General features: G+C 42.3%; 1 long non-coding RNA gene across 1 annotated transcript; it reads left to right on the top strand.

The window, feature by feature from the left end:
- Positions 1-4,270: 4,270 nt before the first annotated feature.
- Positions 4,271-15,010, top strand: LOC141112736 (uncharacterized). Its single transcript, XR_012236636.1, has 3 exons — positions 4,271-4,316; positions 7,656-7,736; positions 14,758-15,010. It is a non-coding gene; the product is annotated as an uncharacterized lncRNA (long non-coding RNA).
- Positions 15,011-16,838: the final 1,828 nt, after the last annotated feature.

The following is a 16,838-nucleotide window of genomic DNA, read 5'->3' as shown; positions in this document are numbered from 1 at the left end:
TCAGTTGATAGCGTAGAATCCCCACACCAGCTTCTGTGCAATAGATGTACACACACACACCCAACACCACGGTGATGAAGCAAATATGATTACCAGGAGTAGACCCTCAACTTATAGAGAGGTCTAAATAAGCCTTGTTAACATAAAACGCCAGGTATAAATCAAAGTTTCAACTGGATTCCAAGCAATATCCTCTCATCTGTGAACCACTGCCTTGCTATGGGAGATTCACCAAACATTTCCAAAAGATATGCACCTCCAGTGATACAATCATCAGGTTCCTTCAGTTATTACCTCATGGGAGTGTATATAAAAGGTACCATACTGCAATATGTCTTTAAAATCATAAAATATTCTTTAAGGTTCCATACACACCTGAGCGATCTGCAGGGACAGCTGCAGCAGCTAATTTTTTTTTTTTTTGTTTAGCTTTCTGTTCTTTTTTAGTGGAGTGTTTTTGGAGCGGTACCATTTATTTGAATGGGCCTCCTTTGGCTCAAAAAAAAAACTCCAAAGAAGCTCATGTACCAAATCTTGGCATGGAACCAGGAGCGCTTGCGGTTGCATTTTTTGTCAAAATTGTATCGTGGTTAGGGTGCGGTTAGGGTGCGGTTAGGGTGCGGTTAGGTTGTCTTTAAAATCATAAAATATTCTTTAAGGTTCCATACACACCTGAACGATCTGCAGCGACAGCTGCAGCAGCTATTTTTTTTTATTTTTTTAGCTTTTTGTTGTTTTTTAGTGGAGTGTTTTTGGAGCGGTACCATTTATTTGAATGGGTCTCCTTTGGCTCAAAAAAAAGAACTCCAAAGAAGCTCATGTACCAAATCTTGGCATGGAACCAGGAGCGCTTGCGGTTGCATTTTTTGTCAAAATTGTACCGCGGTTAGGGTGCCGTTAAGAAATAATTGCTTAGCAAACGCAATCCGCATTTTGCCTCAATTCTGGAATCATGGGCAAATTTGCGGTGGTTCTGTCCATGATCTGGATCGCTCACGTGTGAACGGAGCCTTATGCCAAGTAATTAACTCACATGTACTTCGATTTAAAAAAGCACAACAAACAGCTGCGGCCATCTTTGAATACTGTTGTGCTTTTTAAATCAAAGTACATGTGAATTAATTACTTAGAATTAAAGGGGTTGTAAAGGTTTTTTTTTTTTTTAAATAACAAACATGTCATACTTACCTTTCCTGTGCAAGGATTTTGCACAGAGTGGCACCGATCCTCCTCTTTTGGGGTCTCTCAGCGGCGCTCCTGGCTCCTCCTCTTCTCGAGTGCCCCCACGGAGAGCTGCGTTTCATGGGGGCGCTCGTGCGGGCGCACTCCGGAGTCCTGCTGCTGCGTCCATTGACACAGACAGCAGGACTCGCCCCCGCCCCGGGTCACTGGATTTGATTGACAGCAGCGGGAACCAATGAATCCCGCTGCTATCAATATATCCAATGAGGACCTGAGACAGCGACTGGAGTTGCTGTGCTCGTTCCTGTCGCTGGATTGATCGGGTTCAGGTAAGTAAAAGAGGGGGTCTGGGGGTTGCTGCACTACAGGTTTTTCACCTTAATGCATTCAATGCATTAAGGTGAAAAACCTTGAGGGTTTACAACCCCTTTAAATTCAGGCAAAAGGGGGTCCAACCCGGTACTAGCAAGGTGTACCTAATAAAGTGGCTTGTAAGTGTATATATATATCAATGATGTACTTAGCTGTTTTAAATGCTTCACAAAGTCTCAGATCCTCTTTAGGGTTGAATTACTAAGGGTAAATAAACTGTTCACTTTGCAAGGGAACTTGCACTTTGCTTGCATGATTGGATGATGGCAATCAGCAGAACTTCATCTTATTCACTATGTTCTGGAAAGATGACCTAATTCCCTTGCAAAGTGCAACTTCCATTGCAAAGTGAACGGCTTATTTGCCTTTAGTAAATCAACAACTATGTGTTTATCTTCGAGCATTCAGGTAGGTCTCAAATTGTTATAGAAGTCTTATCCATAACCCATCTCTTTCTTTCCAAAATAATTTCTCGTCACTTACTAATAATTTTATCCTTTACACTTACATAAATCAGGGTGTATATGTTCAAGTACTAAAAAAATGTAGCAATGCCTTTTTTCTTGCCATGGTCACATGATGAGCGGTCCCCTCATCCTCCCCCCCCCCCCCCCCCCCCCAGCTCTGAGGGTGGTGGAAAGAAACAAAAAAAAAATTATTTTGACAGCTTCCACTAACTTCACAGGTTCCTGGAGCTTTTTAGCTCTTTGGAGACTTCTGAAGTGTTCCCAGACTGTGGGCGGGTATACAGGTATGATTGACATCCCTTGACACTCCCTGCCTACAGCAGTTGGGCTCGAGGGGCATGGCAGCAGTAACCTGGCTATGGATATGCTGGGCATTGCCACAGTGTCCCATAGCTCCACTGAAGGAAAAATGGATGCAAACTGACCATTCTAGGATGCATTTGCTTTTGTGCCTAGTGCAGTCCGTTAGAAACTCAAATGAGTTCTTTCTGAAGAGGACTGAGAGGATCACTGGTATTGTGTGCGATTTACAGCTCCTAGTGACATTACAGAGATTGCAATGGGCAAAGCAGTCCAAGATGTTGAATTTACGGCCTCATGCACACTGGGAGTATAGCCCTGGTGCATAAGACTCCGGCATTTAGGTGCAGGTGGAAGGCACAGGCACACCGCCTAGCCCTGCTGGCAGCGTTTAAAACTCAATGGGAGTCTGAAAGCTGTTGCGGCTGTACAAAGCTTGTAAGTATTAGCAGGTTATTGAATCATGCACTTGGAAGCTTGTTGTATGCAGAGAATACTTTACTTTCATGGAGGATTAGCAATGCATGTCTTACAGCATGAAACAGGAACAAGGAGGATACAAGTGCATGCTTAGATACAGAAGGTACATTCTGTGATTACATTACCACAGAGAATACACACTATAGTATAATACGACAGTGCCACCTACTGGTATAGATAGGTATAATGCATATGTATAGTTAAGTTTTTATAACTTGCTGTTGCTTTTCCAACACCCCTTCTCAACAGCATGTGATTTGTCAAATTATATTCAGCTTCTTCTGGAATTAACTATGACGTTCCTTCAACATAGGCTTGGTGAGTGCATCAGCAGTCATCTCCTCTGATGGGCAGTATTGAATGTCAATAACACCTTGCTCTTGATTGTCCCTCAGTAGGTGATACTTGGCGTCAATGCGTTTGGTCCTAGGATTGACCCTTTCTGATTGTGTAAGCTTTATACATCTCAGGTTGTCTTTAAAAATGGGAATTGGTTTGGTTATGTCTATCCCAATATCCTCAAAAAGTTGACAAATCCATATAGCTTCTTGACATGCGTGTGCTGCTGCAATGTACTCTACTTCAGTTGAAGATAGAGCGACAGTTGCTAGACCAACTTATGGTTCCTTCCCCATACTGGAAGATGAATCCACTTGTGGATTTGCAGTCTGTGCAGTCCCCGGCCCAATCAGCATCCACATATCCCACTCGTTTTGGATGTGATGTTGCTGATAACCGTAACTTCATCTGAATTGTTCCTTCGAGGTTCTACATCACTCTTTTTACTGCGTTCCAGTCACGCTGACAGGGAGCTGAGTCTTTCCTGCATAGTATGCCCACTGCTGGTCACAGTGGCAACATATAGCAGCTTTCCGATTGCTCTGCGATATGTGTCATTGCTGGGTAGAAAGTTTTCTGTTTCATTGCTCTTAAGCCTGGTTTCATAGAAGTTTTCACTTCCTTTGCATCTTGCATTTTTCAGCTTGTGAACTGACTGTAATCCCCTTCTTGTTCAAAACAAGTTATAATGTTATCAACATAGATAATGATGTATATCCATCTGTCTTCATAATTCTTGGAGTAGAGACAGGGGTCTGCTTTACTTCTTGAGAATCCATCTCTGGTAAGTACTTCATTCACTTTTTCATTTTGAATCCTTTCAGATTTCTTAAGACCATAGATGCTCTTCTGAAGTTTACACACAAGGTTATCTCCTTGCTCAAACCCTTGTGGTTTCTCCATGTAGAGATCTCCCTTAATGTCTCCATATAGGAAAGCAGTTTTAACATCTAGGTGTTTCACTTGCATGCCCTACCCAGCTCCAACACTAAGAAGCGCTCTGATTATGGAGTGTTTATGACGGGAATGAATGTTTCATCGTAATCTTCACTGAATTTCTGGGAGTAACTCTTGGCAACTAGTCTGGGCTTGTATTTGTGAATGTTCCCATCTGCGTCTGACTTTACTTTGAAAGTACACTTACTTCCTATCGTCTTGCGGTTAGGAGAGAGCTCTGTGAGTGTCCAGGTTTTATTTTCTTGAAGTGACTTTAATTCTTTTTCTGTGGCCGTTCTCCATTTATTGGCTTCACGTTTTGGCAGTTTTGCTATGTCTTACCAGGTTGTTGGTTCAAAAATGCTGTGTGTTTTGACAGTGTATGACAGTTTGCGGGGTGATATCCCCTTTGTAGTCCGAGGGGATATTCTGATTTCAGGCAGTTCAGCAGGATCTGGTGGGGAACTTGGTTTAGACATTGTGAGTTCCTCCTCTTGTTCTGACTCCTGCACAAGTTCGCTTTGGTTGACCTTTTCTTCTGGTTTGCTGGGCTTCACAGCTTTCAGGGATCAGTGTTTCTGGTGATGGGCTCTCATCAAAATAAACACTATGGCTTATTGTCACTTTGTCAGTCTTTGGGTGTAGGATTCTATAACCCTTAGTTTGTTCACTGTAGCCTACTAGAATGCCCTCTATGGCTCTGTTCTCCAGCTTGGAACGCTTTTCACTTGGAATATAGGAATATGCTTTACATCCAAACACTCTGATGTGCCCTATGCTAGGCTTTGACCCATGCAACATTTCAAATTGAGTACTTTTAATGGCTCTTGAGGGTAGTCGGTTTTGTAGGTAGGTTGCAGTCATGACTGCTTCTCCCCAGTACTTGTGAGGTAGGTTGGCATCCGACAACATGCATCTGGCCATTTCTGTAAGAGTGAGATTTTTCCTTTCTGCTACACCGCTTTGTTCAGAAGTGTATGGTGTGGTTGTCTGGTGTACTAATCCTTGTCGCTTTAGGTATGAGGCCACTTCTTTGCTTATGTATTCTCCCCCATTGTCGGTGTGTATTATTCCTGGCTTGCGTTGGAATTTGTTGCTAGTCATGGCAACGAACTTGAATTCTTGTGTTTCATCAGATAAGTAGTTGTGTACCTGGAATAATCATCAATGAAAGTCAGTAGATATCTGTTCCCGCCTGACGTGGGAGTTTTCATTGGGCCGCATACGTCACTGAGTATGAGCTGCAGGGGGGTAGGTAGTTTTTCTTTGAAGTGCCTCTGGAAGGGGAGCACGTGTGACTTTTGCTTCAATACAGCACTTGCATTTCATGAGCACTTTGCAAGGCGCTATTAACAAATCTTCTGATAAGCCTCTTCTTATGATGACCTGTATAGCTTCTGGACTTCTGTGCCTATAAGTTAATACTTTGTTGTGTATGTCATTAGAGACTATATTGGCTTGCTGGTCTGTTGCGATGAGACTGTATAGGTGATCATTCAGTTTTCCTTTTGCGAGGAATCTCTTATTATTGTAAATTGTGCATTCATCACCCTGGAACTTAACTGTGAGATCATTGTTTGCAAGACTTTTCACTGATAGAAGGCTGCCTTCTAGTTCTGTATCATGCAGCACTTTATTTAAAAGGATACTGTGCTTTCCTCCTTGTGGTGTAATGCAGTTCATGAAGCCCTGGCCTTTACCTTCTGATGTGATGCTTTTCCTGTTTGCTAGGAAAACTTCGTCTTTTGAATTATAATCAATGTTTGTGGGGAAGGTCTCCATCGCTAGTCATGTGGCTTATCGCTCCTGAGTCTATGCACCAGCCGCGTAGCTTGCCGTGTCACTTTAAAGGTGCCACACCATGAGGTGTCTGCAGTTTCCTTTTTGATTGCTTTAACTCTTTCTTTTGTGGATAGCTCTAGCTTTCGCTGCTCGGCTTTCCAGATAGAGTAGTCCTTTTTTAAGTGACCGGTCTTCTTACAGCGAAAACAGGCTCTGCTTTCTTTGTTGTGTTTTATGACTTTGTACATCTTAAGAGCTTTGTTATCATGGTGCATATTTTCTTTTCTTCTGTCATATTCATTGATTCATTTCCCTTTGATATATTCCAGTGTTAGCTCCTGCTCGGGTCTGGTTTCTAAAGTGTTGATAAGAGCTTTCACATGGTCACACATTTGCTGGCCTTCTTCTAGTCTCATCTTATACAGCTTTTGTAGCAAAAACAGTTTGCTGTTCATGCAGTTTCTGTAATTAAGTCCACATACCTTTGGCCGATTTCTCTGTTCTTATGTGGATAAGCAAGTAAGCTTATAATTGCTTTCGCCTGTCTGTCCTTCCTTTTCCATTCCTCCGTCTCTCCGTTTGTGGGTCTGTCTGAGTTCAGGACTTGCCACAAGTCATCCTTGGTGAGAAACACTTCCAGTTTAAACTTCCACAGCTGGTAATTGGCATTGTTCAGCTTTGCAATTGCAAACTTCACATCTGAACCGCTTGCCATCTTTCAGTAGCTTGTATACAGTATTTACTGACTTGCTGTACTCACTGAGTATTCTTTCCACTGCATCTGAGTGCTGCTGGTTGCCTGGGATATCCTCTCCAATGCCTGGGTGCCTGGGGCCCGTAACCTATTAGCAGGTTATGGAATCATGCGCTTGGAAACTTGTTGTGTGCAGAGAATACTTTACATTACATGGAGGATTAGCAATGCATGTCTTACAGCATGGAACAGGAACAAGGAGGATGCAAGTGCATGCTTAGATACAGAAGGTACATCCTACATCCTGTGATTACATTACCACAGAGAATACACACTATAATACTGCAGTGCCACCTACTGGTATAGATAGGTATAATGCATATATATAGATCAGTTTATATAACTTGCTTTTGCTTTTCCAACAGTAATCGAGTGCAGGTAACTATTCTGCCAATAGCTGTCTCTGTCTCAAAATGGTGTGTGGTAAGAAATAGTGTAATCAGGTGTTATGTTCCTTTTAGCTAGAGCACTCCTGTAGTGATTTCATGAGTGAAGTTAGTGCCCATATATATGCCTGGTTGGGAGGAGCCTAGTATAGTTGGGGCATGGGAGCCAGATACCCCACCAGCATGCAGATGTAGTTAGCTTTGCAAGGACCAGGCTTGACAGGGCTGGAGGTCAGGATGAGATGATTCTGCATCCAGAAGAGTCGGTTGCAGTCTTCCTGTCTCTTTATGGTTGGTAGAGGCTAAAGTGTAATGAGCTAGAGGAGCATCTGCAGCACGCCTGTCTCTGAAATGACATGCAGAGAGTCATGAGCTGGATGCATAGAGCTAATGGCAAGTCAGAGCCCTCTGAGTAAGTACTAATGAACCTGGGGGGGAGAGACTATGTTAAAGGGAAGGTGGCTTGAGAGTGATGTGTAAAGTGCTGCTTCCACATAATGACTGCTACAGTATGTCAACCATATTAACAAAGTAATGCCAAGCGACCCCAGATAGTATGTCTATGTGATTTGATGTATCATTGCCATCTTCTGAAGAATAGCAGTAAAAGTGTGGAAACTATATCATGTATGTTGACATTCCTTTTTGAATATAAAGGCTAATGGCCGGGGATGTCGTGGGAAGGCCTCTGGCAAGGAGATGGGTACAAGATGGTGGAGATAAAGGGGCTATCAACAGGTAGGTTGTTGTTCTATCATGGAAGAAGTGGGGCAGTGACTTGTACCCTTTGATGCCAATCATCAGCCAATCACAAGCCCCCTTACAAGCTGGGCGGAGCACTGAGTGCTACTAACTTTTAGGGCATGCACTCATGGACAAATGAAACGCAACAAGCTGCTTTCCATGCATTTGTGTTTGGGTTCACACTACCCTAATGTTAGTAGAACTCTGTGCACCATTCAACCCTGTCCAGCCACAGTAGATTTCACCCTGCTATCAAATTTTACAGGCAGCTGGCAGCGGGGCTGGATACTGTGCCTGTGCCTTACACCTGCACCTAAACTCCACAGTCCCATGCATTGGGGCTAAATGCCCAGTGTGCATTAAGCCTGAGGCTTCCTGTACACTTTAACCACTTTAATGGTGGACACCATGCTGAAAGACGACTACAGCTCTCTAATTCCTAACACGCCTGCCCTTTGGGCACAACTGATCACAGATCTGGGATAAGGGCAAGGCAGACAGTGCACATTTACACTGATAATCAGAACACTATCAGTGCAGCCCCATAAGTGCCCATTGTTGCAGCTTATCAGTGCCAATCGTTGCAGCTTATTAGTGCCGCATATCAGTGCTCATTAGTACCCATCAGTGCAGCCTTGTCAGTGCCTCCTCACCAGTGCCCATAAGTGCAGTGCCGCCTCATCAATGCCCATCAGTGCCACCTCATCAGTGGCCATCAGTGCAGTCTAATCAGTGCACATCAGGGCAGCCTCACCAGTGCTCATCAGTGCAGCTTCACTAGTGCTCATTAGTGCAGCCTCATCAGTGCCCATTAGTGCAGCCTCATCAGTGCCCATTAGTGCAACCTCATCAGCGCATATCAGTGAAGAAGAAAATTTACTTATTTGCAAAATTTTATAATAAAATCTAGGAAAAGTGTGGGTTTTTTTCCAAATTTTTGGTCTTTTTTTTTGTTTGTTTAGCAATAAATTTAAAAAAAACTGTGGTGGATTAAATACCACCAAAAGAAAGCTATTTCTGTCTCAAAAAAAATCTAAAAATGTAATTTGGGTACAGTGTTGAATGGCCACGCAATTGTCCTTCAAAGTGTGACAGCGCTGAAAGCTGAAAACTGGCCTAGGCAGGAGGGGGTAAAAGTAAGTAAAAGTAAAAGTGGTTAATGATGCTGAAAGTCCTCCAGCCAGGAAACATGGGGGGGGGGGGCTTTGTCTGACTTGCTGCAGCTTCTAATGCATAATGTGAGGAGTTCAAAGTGTGCAGTGAAATCAGAGTAAGCACTTTCAGTACAGGAGAGGGACAGAGCACCACTTATGTATCTAGAATTCCGATATTAGAGTGCTGCTGTTTCTGAGATACGCATTTCTTAACATACATGGACTGCAAGATTTTTGATTGGCGTGCAGGAGCGGAGCCTGCGCAACTGTGCAAGACTGAAGAGAAGGCTGGAGTTCTGCATTAAATAATTAAATAAAAAAGTTAACTGTGAAAATGATCACACAACACAAGATATAAAAATTAGGTCAACACCTGACTCAACCTTGACAGTGCCACAGGGGAAGTTGGAGGCGGCAACTTTCAGAACAGAAGAAAAAAAAAAAATAACGTGGTATTGAAAAGATGAAAAGAAAATTGTGTGGTAAAGTCCAGGAATGCATACTGCCGCATAGCATATGAAACGGTCTGACTGTATTATTGATTAAAGATGCCGCCAAATTATTTCTTAATTGCGTAAGACAAAATCGAAGCCTGTAACCATGTTTTTTTTTTTTTTAAGCGTCAAGACACAAATAAGGAAAATGCACTAGAGATCCTGAGAGCAAAACACATTTATAAAGGGTTATTTGGAACAAAAAAATATATATTCTTGCTCTGACTTAGATGCCAGTTTTCCCTTGGGCTACTCACACATTCTTCACACACGCTGAGAATTGCAAGAAAGCATTCAGAGGATTAATACAGATCCCAGCGCTATGCCCCAAGGCTTTGTACTCAGACATCTATCTGTCCTTAGGAGAGGTTAGGGGTTCAAGCAAAAATATGCAAACAACAGAGTCATTTGTGGAGCTGTCTCTCCCCCGCCACAAACCCAGAGCAACTTTTTGATCTCTGCTGAAGTTAAATTATATTTTTGTTTTGTGGTGGGTTTATATAATCCTCGGGATGCTGCAAGGGCCTGTGAAGACTAGGGTTCGTCTGAGAAGCGTTTGAAGCCTATTCAGACATGTAGGGATTGGTCTCTTGTTTGCATCTTAAAAGCATATAGACAAGCCAGATTTTTATTTTATTTGAAAGTAACCCTTTTATCTGTATACAATAGCAGCCATTTTGTGAACTGATAAAAAAATAAAAAAATAAAAGCAAGCCTGACGGCCATTTTAATACACTTAAAAGTAAAAGTTCTGCCTAAAGGCAAATACAGAAATCAGATGACAGCTGCAGGATCTGGACGATTTCTATCACGTGTGTGTGAGTCTAGACTGGTTAGATTGCAGTTGTTTCCTCCTGGGATTAATAGTGATGTCAGCATCAGCTAGAAGTGCTCTCGTTCTCCTTTCTTTAAAAACCTGATGTGTGTGTGTCATAGTGCTGGACGCATAGAAGTAGAAATTGGTTTTGATATGTAGCACCCTCTTAGGTAGGTTCTAGAGGGAGAGTATAGTTTTGGGTTTCCCTGCCTACCAGGGAGGCTATTAGGTAAATGTAGGTGTTCTCTGCCTACCAGGGAGCAGTGATCTATTGATAGGGTCTGCTCATTGTGCTCAGATGCTGCTCATGTTGTCTGCCTGTTTCACACTGGTCCAATAGGAAGAGGCCTATTGGACAGTTGGAGGAAACCTGACAAAATAGGAGCATAGGCGTAGTTACAGCCCTGGCCATTGGCAGAAGCAGGTGCCTCAAGGCATGCTGGGTGACTGTATATATATGCCTAGGGCGCATGTGCTCGGCGTCTTCGGCTGGAAAGGTGGAGGGGGCTGCTGCCCCTCCTCTGTACAGGCTGCAATGTGACCTTAGGTGGTCGACCTGAGGCCTGGAACTGCGGGATGCTGCAACCCAGATGTCCTGTAGAGCTGACTAGGAGGGAGACGCGTCTAAAACTATCTGTTTCTGGCTACTGTGAGTACAGACCTGCGTCTAGGGGCCTGTTCTGTGAGGGCCATCCCTTTCAGGCTAGTGAAGTCAGTGGACGGGGGTCAGCTAAAGGGGATACTAGTGAGTGTCCTGAAGAGAAGTGGTGCATTGAGTCTGCTGCCAGAGCAAGCAAAGGAATTTTTCCTCCCACATAGCTATAGTGTGGTCCAGCAGTGAATCTGCTATCCAGATCAATTTAATCGGGTCAAGTTAGAGTTGTCCTCGTCTGTGCATAGTTCAAGTTAGTAGTATCCCACTAATTCCTTCTCCTATCCAAGTTCTACCAATTAATACCAAAAAAAACAAATACCCGAGACTGATCATTGGATAACGAGCAAAAGAGTGTGCTTGTGATAGTGTGAAAATGCCCAAGTGTCTGGCTGCAGGATAATTAGAGGGAGGCCCAGAGAAGACCATACTCAGCAACCCCTACGGGGCAGTGCTACAGATAGATATACAGTGGAGTTGCATTTTCCTTTAGGAAAGCAGATCTGCATTGTAAGTACAGTGTAAGTGAATCTTGTACTGGTCCAAGGCTGCTAACTCTTTGATCATAATTAATTAATTGTTCAACAGACGGTCAGTTCTAGGGTGTGTATTGAGGGGTGCCAAATACCAAGGATAGTATCAATTAAGGAAGTCTTTTTGAAACAATATTGGGAGCATTAGATACAGTCAATGCGTTTTGGGGAAAAAAAGGCCTTCCTAGGGCTGGGACAAGGGGTGGGCAGGTGGCGCAGCTGCTCCAGGCACATCAGTGGAAGGGTACTGCATGCTCCAGTGGCAGGCAGCCATGAAGCAAGGAATTGGTTGCACAGGTGCAGTGCACACTCCATGCCAATTATGGTTGGTATATATAATTAGCTGCAGGGGAGAGGGGTGCCTTGGGCACTAGATGAACCTGTCCTGGTACTGGGCCTCCCCCTCCATCCATTTTCATCTCTAGAACAGATAAAAGTAGGGTCAGATGTACCGGTATGTTGCACCTACTCATTCCCTGAGTGCAGAAACATGACAATTTGGCTTGGCCAGGCATCTTGGGTATCAGCGCTGTGTATTGATTTAAGAAGGAAGCGCCCAGCACAAAGGATCGTATTACTTAAAAAGTATCTTTGAAACATTTATTGCCTAAGATCATTAAATACAGCCAATGCCTTTTGGAGAGAAAAGGCTTCCCCCTTCTTAAGGGCTCGAGCAATCGATGTTATTATCACTATGAAATGCACTAGAGGACCTAAATTAACCGCTGCTGACCAGCCGCCATCATTATACTGTGGCAGGTCGGCACGTTCCCGTGAGCCGTTGTAGCTGTACGTCGGCTCTTTAAGCAGGGATAGCAGGCGCGCGCCCGCTGCACTGCGGAGGAACCAATGACTGCCGACCACGAGAGCCAGAACAGGGACGTGTGTGTGTAAACACATAAATCCCTGTTCTGTGAGGAGAGGAGAGACAGATTGTGTGTTCCTACTAGCTAGGAACAACGATCTGTCTTCACCTCTAGTCAGCTCCTTCCCCCTACAGTTGGAACACACACTAAGGGAACACAGTTAACCCCTTGATTGCCCCCTAGTGTTAACCCCCTTCCCTGCCTGTGACAATTACACAGTAATCAGTGCATTTTTATAGCACTGATCGCTGTATAAATGTTAATGGTCCCAAAAATGTGTCAAAAGTGTCTGCCAAAATGTCACAGTCCCGCTAAAAATCGCAGATCACAGTCATTACTAGTAAAAAAAATAATAATAATAAAAATGCCATAAATCATTCCCAAAGTTTGTAGACGCTATAACTTTTGCACAAACCAAAGCAATTAACTTACGCTTATTGTGATTTTTATTACCAAAAATATGTAGAAGAATATATATTGACCAATATATATTGATGAAGAAATTTGATTTTTAAAAACATTTTTGGGGATATTTATTATAGCAAAAAGTAAAAAAAATGTATTTTTTTTTTTCAAATTGTCACTTTTTTTGTTTATAGCGCAAAAAATAAAACCCGCAGAGGTGATCAAATACCACCAAAAGAAAGCTCTATTTGTGGGAAAAAAATGACTTCAATTTTGCTTGGGCGGATTGTCGCACGACCGCGCAATTGTCAGTTAAAGCGACACAGTGCCGTATCAAATGTATAAAAATGATAGGAACGGAATTTGCTAATTTATTAGTCATGTAGCTGTACCATGTACATTAGTTTGGTAGAATTTAAAATACCCTTCCACGCTCTGACCCGCCCAAGGGCTTAATGGTAAATGCTAAATTTACCCTATCAAAGAAAAGCCACCAAAAGAATCTTGAGGGTGCAACACCATTCCTTGTGTTGAATGCCCACATTCTCCACCACATGCATTGGTTCCATCCACTGCCCCCTATGACACTACTGTGGTGGGAAGAGTTTCTTACACTTCCTGTTCTGCCTGACATTGGAAGCCTGGACAGGAAGTACGGGGACATCTCCCTAATAGTGACACCGGCAGCAACTTGCAAACTAAAAACTAAAACTTTAAAACTTAAAGAACCTTTTTTGCTTTAGTTGGGCTATAATTTGAAAAGGGTTGTCCTGCTGTAGATATGAAACCTAATATCTTCATTGTTTTTCATAGCTTCATGGCTGCATCATTAAAGTGGTTCTAAAGTCAAGACATTTTTTACCTTAATGCATTCACTGCTCAGGTGCAATCCCGCATGAGTGCCCCCATAGCAGCCAGCTTGCTATAGGGGCATTTGCAGAAAAGGAGGAGTGGAGAACACTGGCAGGGGACCCCAGAAGAGTGGTAGGAGATGGTATTGCACAGAGCATGTAAGTACGAGGTGTGTCTAAAAAGTTTAATGAATGGTCCGATATCTCAACGGCAACACCAGGCAGGTGCACAAGCATGCACATGGCTATCCAGAGACACATTGAGAAGCACCACCTAGCGTGGAATACACGTGACCATCAGGGTAAACACGCTGTGAGCAGTCAGATGTAGTCAGTGTGAGAGGTAGGGTTACAGTGCAATAGAGCAACAAGTGAACATCAAGTTCTGCTACAAATTGGGGAAAACGGCAATGGAGATGCATAAAATATTGGTGCAAGTGTACAGGATGGAAGCCATCAGTCGGCTGTCGACAAGCAGAACCCCAGGCACGATTGAGCGAGTGCCCAAATGCTGGCACAAGATCGGCGAATGACTCTAGGATTGATGGAAGAGGAATTGGGCATTAGCAAGGACACGGTGCGCACCATCGTCTGAGAAGATTTGGGTAAGCGAAAAATATTTTTCCGCTTTATGCCGCTGCCGCACAAGCTGACAGACGAACAGAAAGCAAAACGGATGGAAACCTCTGTGTGACCATTACCACGTGTGACCAGGATCCATCCTTTCTGCCAACCATTGTCACAGGGGATGGGACCTGGTGCTACTAGTTTGATCTGGAATCCAAGCAGCAATCGATGGAATGGCGTTTACGGTCTACCTTGTGGCCCAAAAAGAGTCGCCTTCTTCGACCAAGATGGCATCATCCAAGAATGTGTGACAGCGGTTTTGTGATCGATTCCTTAAGAGGCCTTTGCTGACAGTGTCCAGAAGCTTTATGAACTTTGCCAAAAGTGTGTTGTGAAGGATGGCAATTTTTTGGAAGGTCAATAAAGATCATTTGTATCTTCAGTTTTTTTTTCCCCAAATAACATTTTATTATGTTTGTATTACAGGAGTACATAATATGTAGGAAACACTAGAAAAAGTTGCAGATCACATAGCATTTCTAGCTTATATTTACTAGAGGCTATATATATTAAATTCTAAGACAGTAATGAACACGTGTCTGAAGATAATGTAATTATGTTAAGATCTTGCAATTTTAAGTAGCAATTTCTCTTTTTTTTCCCCTTTTTTTTAAAGTAATAAGTGTCTCTAGAGTACTCAAGGTAGAAGGAAAGGAAAGGGAAGGAAAGAAGAAAGAGGGAAAGGTCATCATAATAGCTCGTTTACCTGGTCATGGTGGATCCTCCCGAAGATGCCACAGTTCCCACACTTTATTATGGGCTTCCACCCTGTCCTGTATCCTGGCCGTCATCTTCTCCATCAACTCCACATCGTATCTTCAGTTTTGTTTGTTTTCTGATACCATTCAGCAAAATTTTGACACACCTCATATACGGTAACATGTTTATTATTTTGGAAAAAATAAATTGTGGTTTTGGAACTGTCTTATCATTAATGAGTTGTCTAATTTTTTTTACAAAATATGAAAATTCCAAAAAGTCCTCAGACACAAGAATTATGTAGTTCTATTCTCTATGATTAAGCTCTTCAGAATGACATGCGTAAGAGAAAAAAGCTTGTGTGGGGTGTGCTGCGATTTAGTTTACATATTATATATTATAAAAAATATTTTAATTTAGCTTTTGAAACATATTATTTTCGTAACACATTTTTTTATTGTTTAGCGCGGTATGGAATCACAGTTGTTTTATATATATATAAAAGAAGCCTTTGAGCTTTACTACCTGCTGCGTTACTTTAACATTGTATTGTATTACACTGTTTATTAATTTTCCAGGGTGCGCAGGAGGAAGGGGTTTGTAGATCCCTTTATTTTTCTTTCTGACTGGAGTTTAGCTGTAAGGTAAATAAACTGAAACTCTAGACTTTGGCAAATGTTTTCTGGACAATATTAGAAGTTCAGTGACTTGCTGTTTAACAGCTGTAGTATGCTTCAACCTGCCTCTTGTCTTTTGGCCAAATTTATACAAATTGAAGTAATAGAAAAATTAAAAAGGGTGTTCCCATCGCTCCCAGTTAGATAATATCTTTCATTTTTGAATTAACATTAGAACAATAACATCTGGAAACATCTACTTCTTTGCTCTGTGGTTTATAAACCACCCTATTAAACTACAAAACATTTGACAATTTCCAAAAGTTCCGTTGGTTGTACGTTACCTATAGGCAGCGTATGATATTTACTTATTTGTTTATTTTTATATGACTTACATTGATCTTTTACAGGCATCAACCCATGGATCGTCAGAACTTGACACGATACAAATTCTAGAATATCTTACCAACTACAAACCCAATTCCAAAAAAGTTGTGACACTTTGTAAAATCTGCATAAAAGCAGAATGCAACGATTTGCAAATCTCATAAACCCATATTTAATTCACAATAGAAAATAGAAAACATATCAAATGTTTAAACTGAGAAAATGGGCCATTTTAAGAAAAAAAATCGGGACATTTTTGAAATTGATGGCAGTTACACGTCTCAAAAAAGTTGGGACAGGACCATGTTTACCACGGTGTAGCATCCCTTCTTCTTTTAACAACACTTTGTAAATGTCCAGGAACTGAGGAGACCAGCTGCTGGTGTTTTGGGAGAGGAATGTTGTCACAGTCTTGTCTGATGTAGGATTCTAACTGTTCAACAGTCCTGGGTCTTCTTTGTCGCATTTTTACTTTCAAGATGCACTAACAATTTTCACTCACTGAAAGGTCTGGACTGAAAGTAGGCTAGTTAAGCACCCGGACTCTTCTATTATGAAGCCATGCTGTTGTCAGAGATGCAGTATGCGGTTTAGCATTGTCCTGCTAAAATATGCAAGGCCTTCCTCGAAAAAGATGTCACCTGGATGGGAGCATATGCTGCTTCAAAATCTGGATATATCTTTCAGCATTGATGGTGCCTTTCCACATGTGCAAGCTGCTCATCCCATACACATTAATGCACCCCCATACCATCAGAGATGCTGGCTTTTGAACTGAGCACTGATAATAAGCTGGAAGGTCCCTCCCCTCTTTAGTCTGCCCATGGTTGCCAAAAAGAAATGTCAAATTTCAATTTGGCTGACAGAACAGTTTTCCACTTTGCAACAGACCATTTCAAATGAACTTTGGCCCAGAGAAGACAGCAGTATTTCTGGATCATGTTCAGATATGGCTTCTTGTTTGCATTATGGAGCTTTAACTTGCATTTTTAAA

This window comes from Aquarana catesbeiana, linkage group LG11 (assembly GCF_042186555.1).
Source record: "Aquarana catesbeiana isolate 2022-GZ linkage group LG11, ASM4218655v1, whole genome shotgun sequence".
Taxonomy (NCBI): Eukaryota; Metazoa; Chordata; class Amphibia; order Anura; family Ranidae; genus Aquarana; species Aquarana catesbeiana.
Note: the sequence above shows the minus strand (reverse complement) of the source record. Positions and strands in the feature narration are given on the sequence as shown.